General features: G+C 56.4%; 1 long non-coding RNA gene across 1 annotated transcript; it reads right to left on the bottom strand.

The window, feature by feature from the left end:
* Nucleotides 1-6253: 6253 nt before the first annotated feature.
* On the bottom strand, nt 6254-8868 carry LOC137452368 (uncharacterized). Its single transcript, XR_010990049.1, has 3 exons — nt 8714-8868; nt 8310-8469; nt 6254-6849 (listed from the first exon to the last, which is right to left on the bottom strand). It is a non-coding gene; the product is annotated as an uncharacterized lncRNA (long non-coding RNA).
* Between the last annotated feature and the right edge of the window lie 660 nt (nt 8869-9528).

Consider the following 9528-nt stretch of genomic DNA (forward strand, 5'->3'; position numbering starts at 1 on the left):
AACCCCCACCTGGCTACAACCTCCCTTCAGGGAGTTGCAGAGAGCAAGAAGGTCTCCCCTGAGCCTCCTCTTCTCCAGGCTAAGCAACCCCAGCTCCCTCAGCCTCTCCTCACAGGCCTGTGCTCCAAACCCCTCCCCAGCTTTGTTGCCCTTCTCCGGACTCCTTCCAGCAACTCAACGTCTTGCTTAAACGGAGGGGCCCAGAACTGGACACGGGACTCAAGGTGTGCCCTAACCAGTGCCAAGTGCAGGGGCAGAATGACCTCCCTGCTCCTGCTGGCCACACTGTTCCTGATATTGGCCAGGTTGCCAGTGGCCTTCTTGGCACCCGACACGACCAGAAGACAGGGATCAGAAGAGTCTTTGGCCAAGCTGTAAACCACTTCCTAACATCCAGCCTAAACCTCCCCTGGCACAGCTTGAGACTGTGTCCTCTTGTTCTGGTGCTGCTTGCCTGGGAGAAGAGACCAACCCCCACCTGGCTACAACCAGAACTGAGGGGACTGCAATCCTTGCAGCTTCAACTTTCCTTCTCTGCTACTTCTTTTTTCAGATGGATTTTTTTTCAAAGGGACTGCTGGACAGCAGAACAGGATGGATGGCTGGGCCCCAAGAGCGGTGGGGAACAGAGTTAAACCCAGCCGGTGGCCGGCCGGGCACAAGTGGTGTTCCCCAGGACACCCCTTGTGAGAGAGTGAGTCCAGAGAAGGGCCACAAAGCTGGTGAGGGGTCTGGATAACAAGCCTTAGGAGGAGTGGCTGAAGGAACTGGGACTGTTTAATCTGCAGAAGAGGAAGCTAAGGGAATTAAGGCGTGGTCTGGCTTCAGCTCTCAACTACTTCCACGTTGAGCAAGGACAGCTAGTACTCACAGAAGGCACTGGCTGCTTGGGTTCAAGGTTCCTGCAGAGCTCAGGCTATCTCTCTTGATTAGTGAGGTCGTCCTGTCACCTAGGCAGAGAGAAGAAAATGCAGCTATGAAATTAGACCACTGGAATCGTGAGACTCGTTCTGTGTGAGACTCCAGGAGAATCCAAACCTAACCTTGGAGCTGCCCTGAAGAGCTCCTCATAGCTTGAGGAGTACCAGAGCAGGAACAATTCCCAAAAGGTTTTCACTGCGTTCCTAGGGCACTTGAAGGATTGCCCTGGCTGTAGTTAATACCTAGAAATTCCTATCAAAATCTTTGCAGCACAGCAAGGAAATTGAGGGATGGGAAGGCAATATGTACTTACACGTTAGGCAAGAATTGGCTTTGCAAACTAATCTCTCTAACTGTTGGATATGCACTGAACTTCCTCGAGGCCAAATGAGGACCCCTTTATTTGGGGAAGCCTCAATGAATTGGACTTGGGGGGCATCAGACTGGGTGACTACATCTGAGAGTAACTTCCACAATTGTCAGCATGGGAAAGATAGCTCAGAAAGCCTGGGTCCAAAGTTTGCCTTAAGAAAATATAGTATAGGAATATACTGTTGGCTGTGAGAAAGGGGGGAACTGATGAACAGAAAAGTCTCATTAACAGAACCACAGAGTTGATAAGAATTTTCCGCTTGTTAGCTGAAATGCTGGGACGCAGGGAGGGGGAGAGGGGTTGGCAGACAGCCTTTGGATAGAGAAGGAATAACAGGATTTGTCAGTGATTCACTTCTGTTAGTCTTGGACAAGATGCTCTTTTGGATAAGACAAAGGACACCTGCATGATATGTGTACTTCTGCTCTTTTAGAGAGATAAGCTTTGTATAGATAGGCAGCATCTGGACCTCTGTCATTATAGACAGATAACTTTTTGTATAAAAGTTTGCCCAAACCTCTCTGAAGACACACAGCTCTTTTGAAATGATCCTACCTGTGTCAGGCGCCAGAATAGAAGCACGATACAAGAGACTTACTGAGTCTCTTGTGTGTCTTTCTCTAAGTCATTATCAACGCTGTTTGCAGCACAAACCCAAACCCAAACCCACCCCGAGACACCCCCAGCTCCCACGGGAGCCTGCAGAGACCTCCCAAAGGGTCCGTCGGAGGTGCCCAGCTGCCTCCCCACGACCCTTGACCCTTTCCGATGGCCCCACGAGAACTTTACGTATCCCCAGACCCTTTTAGGTGTCCCCAAGACCTCCTCCGTCACCCCCAAAAGCCCTGCCGATGGCCCCAGACCACCTTCAGACGCCGGAAGGAACACACCTGGGAGTCCCGGGCCGGCAGCGACACCGGGACCGGACCCGCTGCGGCGCAGGCGCCGTATCCATAGCGACCACCGGGACGCTGCCCCCCTGGCGCGAGCATAGCCGGGCTAGGGCGCAGGCGCCGGATCCATAGCGACGCTCGAGTCAAGCTCTCCGCCCTCCGCTCTTCCCCTAAGAATTTTCGAGCATTCAGCGCAGTTAGGCTGCAGAAATTAGCTCCCCCAGGGCGGCACACGCCGCGGCACGGCTGCACTGCCGGCCATTACACACAGGGTGGCAGCATTGAGCTCCCACGGGGCCTCTGGGTACGGTTGAGGCAGCAGCCGCCACCCCCGCAGAGCCCCGCCGGCCAAGCCCGGACACGCCCCCCTCTCCCCCCCAAAAGCCCCGCGCTGCCCCGCCGGTGGCCACCCCCCCAAGCCCCGCGCAGCTCCAGCGCCTGCTATAGAGAAACCCCCCAAAGCAGCAGAGACTGGCACTGACCTGGGACACAGCAGAAGAGCTCCAACCTCTACCAGCCACAACCCTGCACTGAGCCACTTTAAAGCATCTGGCGCCATGTTATTGAGGGCGGTGCCACGCTGGGGGGGGCGGTGCCACGCTGGGGGGGGCGGTGCCACGCTGGGGGGGGCGGTGCCACGCTGGGGGGGCGGTGCCACGCTGGGGGGGGCGGTGCCACGCTGGGGGGGGCGGTGCCACGCTGGGGGTGGCGGTGCCACGCTGGGGGGGGGCGGTGCCACGCTGGGGGGGGCGGTGCCACGCTGGGGGGGGGCGGTGCCACGCTGGGGGGGCGGTGCCACGCTGGGGGGGGCGGTGCCACGCTGGGGGGGCGGTGCCACGCTGGGGGGGCGGTGCCACGCTGGGGGGGGCGGTGCCACGCTGGGGGGGGGCGGTGCCACGCTGGGGGGGGCGGTGCCACGCTGGGGGGGGCGGTGCCTGCGTTGTGACCTCACGCTCAGCGTTCCATGGGTTTTATTCCCCTCCAAGACAACACGTTGAGTTCTGAGCAGCTGAGGAGCCCTGGGGAACACCTGTACAGAAACGTTCCTCCAAGAGCTGTCAGAAAAACGTTCGTTCCGCCAGCACTGCCGGCCGTTACACACCGGATGGCAACATTGAGCTCCCCCGGGGCGGCACACGCCGCGGCACGGCTGCACTGCCGGCCCTTACACACAGGGTGGCAGCATTGAGCTCCCACGGGGCGGCACACGCCGCGGCACGGCTGCACTGCCGGCCGTTACACACCGGGTGGCAGCACTGAGCACCTCCCTGGGCGTGGGCAGCAGCCGGGCCCCCACCTGGCTTTTATTTTCCAATGCTAAAAGCCTTTTAGAAGCAGAGAGGGCAGACAGGGGTCGTTTCCAAAGCTTTCTTACGCACCAGTCACTCCAAGCCCTCCCTCTCCAGCTGCAAACCAGAGGTTTGCCTCCGCCTCGCCTCACCCCAGTACTTACACTTTTAAAGATAGTGTGGTCCCCTCGGAGAATTTTCAGCACTTTAGGGGGGGGCCCCCAGCCCTCGCTCACCTGCTCCTCTGCTGCAGCAGCCCCCTGCCCCACGTGGCAGAACCAGCCCACCCACAATCCCCCCACTCCCTTTGAGTCGCCCCCAAAAAGGCACAAAATAAAGCAAACTGCCCAGCCAGCACCTCCTGCCTTTCACAGCAAGGACTGAACATTGCAGCTTTGGCCAAGACCATCAGCCCAAAGGAAGGCCTGGGCCCTGAGGAACTAAATGCAAGTGAACTATCTGACACCACCACAGTCCTGTGAATGTTGCAAAGCAGTAGTGCATGCGGTATAATAATTGGAAAGTTAAGGGCTGCTCAAGCTTTACACAAAGTATCCTATTCAGTTTTGGGTTCCACTTAACACAAAGTAAAAGTATAAAAGGTCAGAGGGAAAGCCAACTCTACCTCTGAACTACAGCAAGAAATACTGGAATCAAGGGGCCCTTTCTTCTGCTACTAATAGATGAAGAGAACATGAAAACTGATGGGCTAAACCAACAGGGCAAGATTAGAATAACTAGTAGAGAGAACGGAAGATACAAAGCTTCAACTGCATCTGTTTAGCAACGACTCCTACCAGATAACTTCCATGCCATAACTTTGCTGATTTCAAACAAGCCAGCTGGTGAAGCGTCTCGCTCACAGGCGGCCGACGAGGAGACGTGCAGAAGGCAGAGGCGAGGGAACAAGTCCTGAGCTTTGCTGCAGGCTGTCCTGCGGCTTCCCCTACCGACTCTTTCCCGTACACCACCGCAGAAGGAGTTGGGTGAATTTTGTCTCAAACCGGCTCCTAAGACAACCTCCGCTTTTTCCCTGGGTGCCTACGTGGGTGTTGCTTCATCTTTCCCTCACGCTCGGTACGGCATTCGGGTGCAGAGCAAGGCTCTGGACAGCCAAACCGAACTCCTGTGCTGAAGAAAAGGAAGCGGAAGCACAGGCTGAGCCCCTGAGCTCTAAACATTCACTGAGCCCCAGGAAATGCCTGCATGTGCTGGCTGCTGCCACCTCCTCGTTGCCCCGGGCCTGCTCATTGGAGGCTGCCTGGCAAAAGCACCTGCCCCCACTTTCCTCGGCGTTCTTTGAATACCCAGGTTGGAAACCTAAGAGGTAGCGTACTAATTGGAAAGCATGTTCCAGCGGGCGTGGCTGGAGGCTGGGCGCCGCCGCCGCTTTCTCTGCTCCCCGCCCCTCCTTTGCGCGGCCCCTAATCACGTGACGATCGCTGGGCGAGTCTGGGTGCTGCCGGGTTCACCCTGGGATCGCTGGGCGAGTCTGAGGGCATTGGGGTCAGCCTGCAAGAGCTGGGAGAGACAGGAGAACAGCTCGTGAACTGGGAGTAGACTGCTCCCGACCGCGGCAAATCGACACCCACCCCCCCCCCCCCGCCGCTGGTGTTTCTCGGCCCCCCCCTCGCTGCCGCCCACCCTCAAACCCATAGCAGAGTCCTGCAGCAGGCACAGAGCAACTCCAGAGAGCAGCAGAGTCCACACTGAGCTGATGCGGAGCGGAGAAAGCAGAGGGGACGAGGATTACGCTGGCTAGGTCGGAGCCGACGGGGCGAGGGCGGCGCCATCTTGGGAAGGGCAGGCGCTGTCACGGGGAGGGCGACGCCATCTTGGAAAGGGCAGGCGCTGTCACGGGGAGATCGACGCCATCTTGGGAAGGGCAGGCGCTGTCACGGGTAGGGCGGCGCCATCTTGGGAAGGGCAGGCGCTGTCACGGGGAGGACGGTGCCGTCTTGGTGCCCTCACTTCCGTCTACATGCCCCCAGCCCTCCTTTCTCACCCTCTAAGGCCCTTGAGGTGCTCGCAGCTCGCCTTGAGATGCCGGGGGAGATGTGGCTGGGGGACCCTGGGACTGCAGGACACCCAATACCGGGGTGAGACCACCCCAATCCTGCGGGACCCCAAACCCTGGAACCCCCCCGAGACCTCTAACACAGCACCACCACTCCCCGCCCCCTCAGCTGCTTCAGGACCCTCCAGAGACCCCCCCGGAGACCCTCCAGAGGCCGCCAGACACCTCTCGATGCCCACAAAGCCCCTCTAGACGCCCCAGAATACCTCTCTGCGCCTCCCTGCAGAGGCCACTCACACCCTTGGCAGCAGGCGACAGCAAGCAGTACCTGGCCGTGCCCACAAGGTGGGAGCAGTGAGCAGAAGAGTCAGCGGCGCTAGGGACACCGAGACTCCAGCAGTGCCACACAGCAACCCACACGCTGTGGGGACCTGACACAGAGACCCCGAAACCACACTGAGGCACAGACCCCCCCACTCCTCCCTGACCCTCCAGACATGACCCAGGAGCCCCTCCAGAGGTCCCCAGACACCTCTAGATGCTCCCAGAACCCTTCACATGCCCCCAAATTCCCCTTTCATACCCCCAAGCCCACTTCAGATGACAGCAGACCCTCCTTAACAGGCCCCCAGCGCTCAGCAGGTCCGGTGCTGCTGTGCCTCGGGAGCAGATCAGCTGGTCTCCCTGCAGAGCTTTTTCCAGTCAATGAAAAAACAGCACACCACACACACACACGAAAGACAATCCACTGTTTTAATTGAGAGACAGTTGCTATTTCTGCTTCAAACCACACCCCACACCCCCCCGTGGCTCTGCTCAGGATGTGCTTTTCTCCTCTAGAAGCCTTTCTACAGAACAGAGGGGGGTCACGTCAAGGCCTTTCTGCACACAAATCACTGCCCTTCTGCAATCTCTCAATAAGCAGCACCGCTGTTCCTCTGCTGGAACACCTCACACTCACTCTTACACTTGCCCGGGGCTTTCCCTCCCCTCCAAGAACGTCCTGGCATTTCAAACATTTGGCATTTCAGGTCTGCAAGCAGCCTTTGTGGGAGGCTGCCCTCACCCCTCCCTCACTGCTCCTCTGCTGTATCCTCGCCCACCCCCCTGTGGCATCACAGAAGGAAAGACAGCCGAGCGGCTACGCTCCTGTTCTTTTTATCACCCCGAGCCGGGGACAGCCTTCTGGGCAAGGTTTGCAGCTTCAGCACACAGCTGAGCTTTGCTCTCACCCATTAAACCCTTTGGTGGTTTCAGCTTCCCGAGGATGTGTCGGCACAAGTCCTTGTCGGGGCACCGCAAACAGGGAGAGACAAAGCTCCGAGATCCAGGAAGAGGACGGCTGAGCAGACACTCCTAAAGAGAGAAACTTCATCAGCTGAACCTCACACTTCTCCCAGCTTTGCAACAGCAAAGAACTTTGTGAACAACACAGTGGTGCTCCTAAGGAGGTCACCAGCTTGCAAGTTACAGGAGAAATAAAAACCTTTTTATTACAGAAGCACTGGCAAAAATTTACGGACAGGAACAGCAGACGAGCAAATTCTGCGATTGAGCTAACGATAGACATCAGGCCTAGGATCTGGCTACCCTGACAAAGGATGCCAACAGGACAGAGTGAGGCCTCAGCAGCACTCCCAAAAAGCCCCACAGAGAGCCACAGGCTCTGGCCCGTGCCCCACCTACGGGCCGGCCCTCCTGGCAGCAGCGCAACACCACCTCTTCGGGAGCCCAGGGACTGACCTCAGCCCCCTAAGGGCCAGGCAAGGTTGGTTCCTGTTAGCTGCCTAAAGCAGCCTCCCCAGCCCTGCTTACAGGGACCTTGGGCTGCTGCTGGGGACAGAAGGGGGATGGAGGGCTCCACAACTCGTCACACAGGCCCCGAGCACAGGGCTGTTAAGCTGACAGGGTGCCAAGGGAACAGGCTGCCATGAAGGCACAGACCCAGGCCCTGAACTACAGGGTGGGTCACCTTGCCGCAGCAACACGACCCAGCGGCTTCGCTGCGTCCGACGAATAAAAGGAGGAAGTTCCACAGGAACAGAAGGGAAAACCTTTTCACTGTGTGTGCCAGAGCCCTGGAGCAGGCTGCCCAGAGAGTTAGTGGAGTCTCTGGAGACATTCAAAACCCGCCCCAGGTGATCCTGCACTGGCACAGGGGTTGGACCGGATGCTATTTTGGGGTCCCTTCCAACCCCTAACACTCAGTGATTCTGTGATTAGCTATGCTGGTGACAGAGTCTCACTGAGTGCTCTTTAAAATGTTTTTCTTTTCTTTCAGCCTAGGAGTTTCATATTTAAATAGACCTTCTGCTCTGTCTTCCCCCTTCCTTCTTCCATCTTGCGTCTAAACACTAGGAGAGCTTGATGAGCTGTATCCTGGGCGTCCCAACGTAACACATCTCAACTGCATACATGGATTTTGTAATCTTTTGCCCCATTGCTCGCACAGGGTGGATTAAGTTCATTACTTAGAGCTTGTCAGGACAGCTGTTGAAGTGTCCTGTGCAATGCAGGAGGAGTTGAATCCCATAGGAAACCACATTACTGTGCTTTGTCAGCCTGGTTATGGTCAGAAACCTCCTTCATTTTTTTTTCTCTTGAACAGATATATCACATGAGTCCCCAGAATTAATTTGCCTCTTCTCATAATTATTTCTTTAAAACTGTCTTAGAAGTGTCTCTGTCCTTCCCTCTCTCTAGATACTGGCCTCCTGAGCCCACGGCAGACTTGCACAGAGCTACTGCGAGCACCACTCTGCACGGCCTCTGGGGGGCTTTCAAGCACAGGCACCCCAGGAGAATCCAAACCTAACCTTGCAGCTGGCCTTAGAGCTCCTCTTTGGAAAACTGTCGCTGCCAGGGCCCACAAACCAACGTCCTCTGTCGGCAAACCGGATGTAAGGGCTGAAAAGTGTCAACGGAAACCGTAATCGGATGGCCCAGGAAGATCCTGCCGGTCTGAACACACCGGACCTGGAATGCACAAAGAAACTCTGTTAACAACTGCCTGTGTGTCTGCTCATAGCTTGAGGAGTAACAGAGCAGAACCAATTCCCAAAAGGTTTTCACTGCGTTCCCAGGGCAAGTAGAGGCTTGCTCTGGCTGTAGTTAATACCTAGAAATTCCTATCAAAATCTTTGCAGCACAACAAGAAAAAAACCAAACCAACCAAACCACAAACTGCTTTATATTATTAAGTAGGAACTCGAAAGCTTACAGGAACTGTGGGGATTTTTTTATGACAAATTATTCCTTTTCTTTTTTTCAGTGAGCAATTTGGTTTCCAACAGCTCCACATTCTGACACCAAAGCACCCCGCTCCGTGTCAGGGCTTGTGGCTGAGGCCGAATACAAATCTGCAACTGGTCCTCAGGCAAAGCAGTTAAGCTCCCTGAAAAAAAAGGAAAGAAAGCAAGAGTGAGTCAACCATAAAAACAAGACCTAACCAAACCCCCAAAGCCATTTTGTCAGGAAGTCGCCTCCACTATCACCCGCCACATGCTGAAATTCCCTTCCCCTGGGGCTCCTGCTTGGCCCACAGCTGGGGAACATAAAGCAAGGCACAGCCCTGTGGGTACCTGCTGCCCTGGAGCCACCAAAACCGGAGCACCCAGTCACTACCAATCCCACAGCAGACCCAAGATACAACAGGGACTCCATAGAGACTCCAAAACCTCACTGAGAACCCCCCAACTCCTTCAGGACCCCCACAGATTCTCCAACTTAGATGCCCACAAAACCCCTTTGGTTGCACCCAAACCCCCCATCTGAAACACCCAGCTCCACTTTAGGTACCCCCAGATGCTTCCAATGTCCCCAGACCCGCTGGTGGACCAGCCCAGAACCCCCTGACACTATCCCAGACCCTTTCAGGGGGCTCCACACCCCTTCTAGATGCCCACAAAACCCCTTCACACGCCAAAAGAAACCTTTACCTGCCTCCAAACCCCACGTGGGGGCCACTTAGCAGCGGGTGGCAGCAACCAAGTCTGTTGCTCTCACCAATTAAACCCTTTGGTGCTCTCAGCTCTC

Source organism: Melanerpes formicivorus, unplaced genomic scaffold, assembly GCF_026170545.1.
Source record: "Melanerpes formicivorus ecotype bairdi unplaced genomic scaffold, bMelFor1.0.p_v2 SCAF_52, whole genome shotgun sequence".
NCBI lineage: Eukaryota > Metazoa > Chordata > Aves > Piciformes > Picidae > Melanerpes > Melanerpes formicivorus.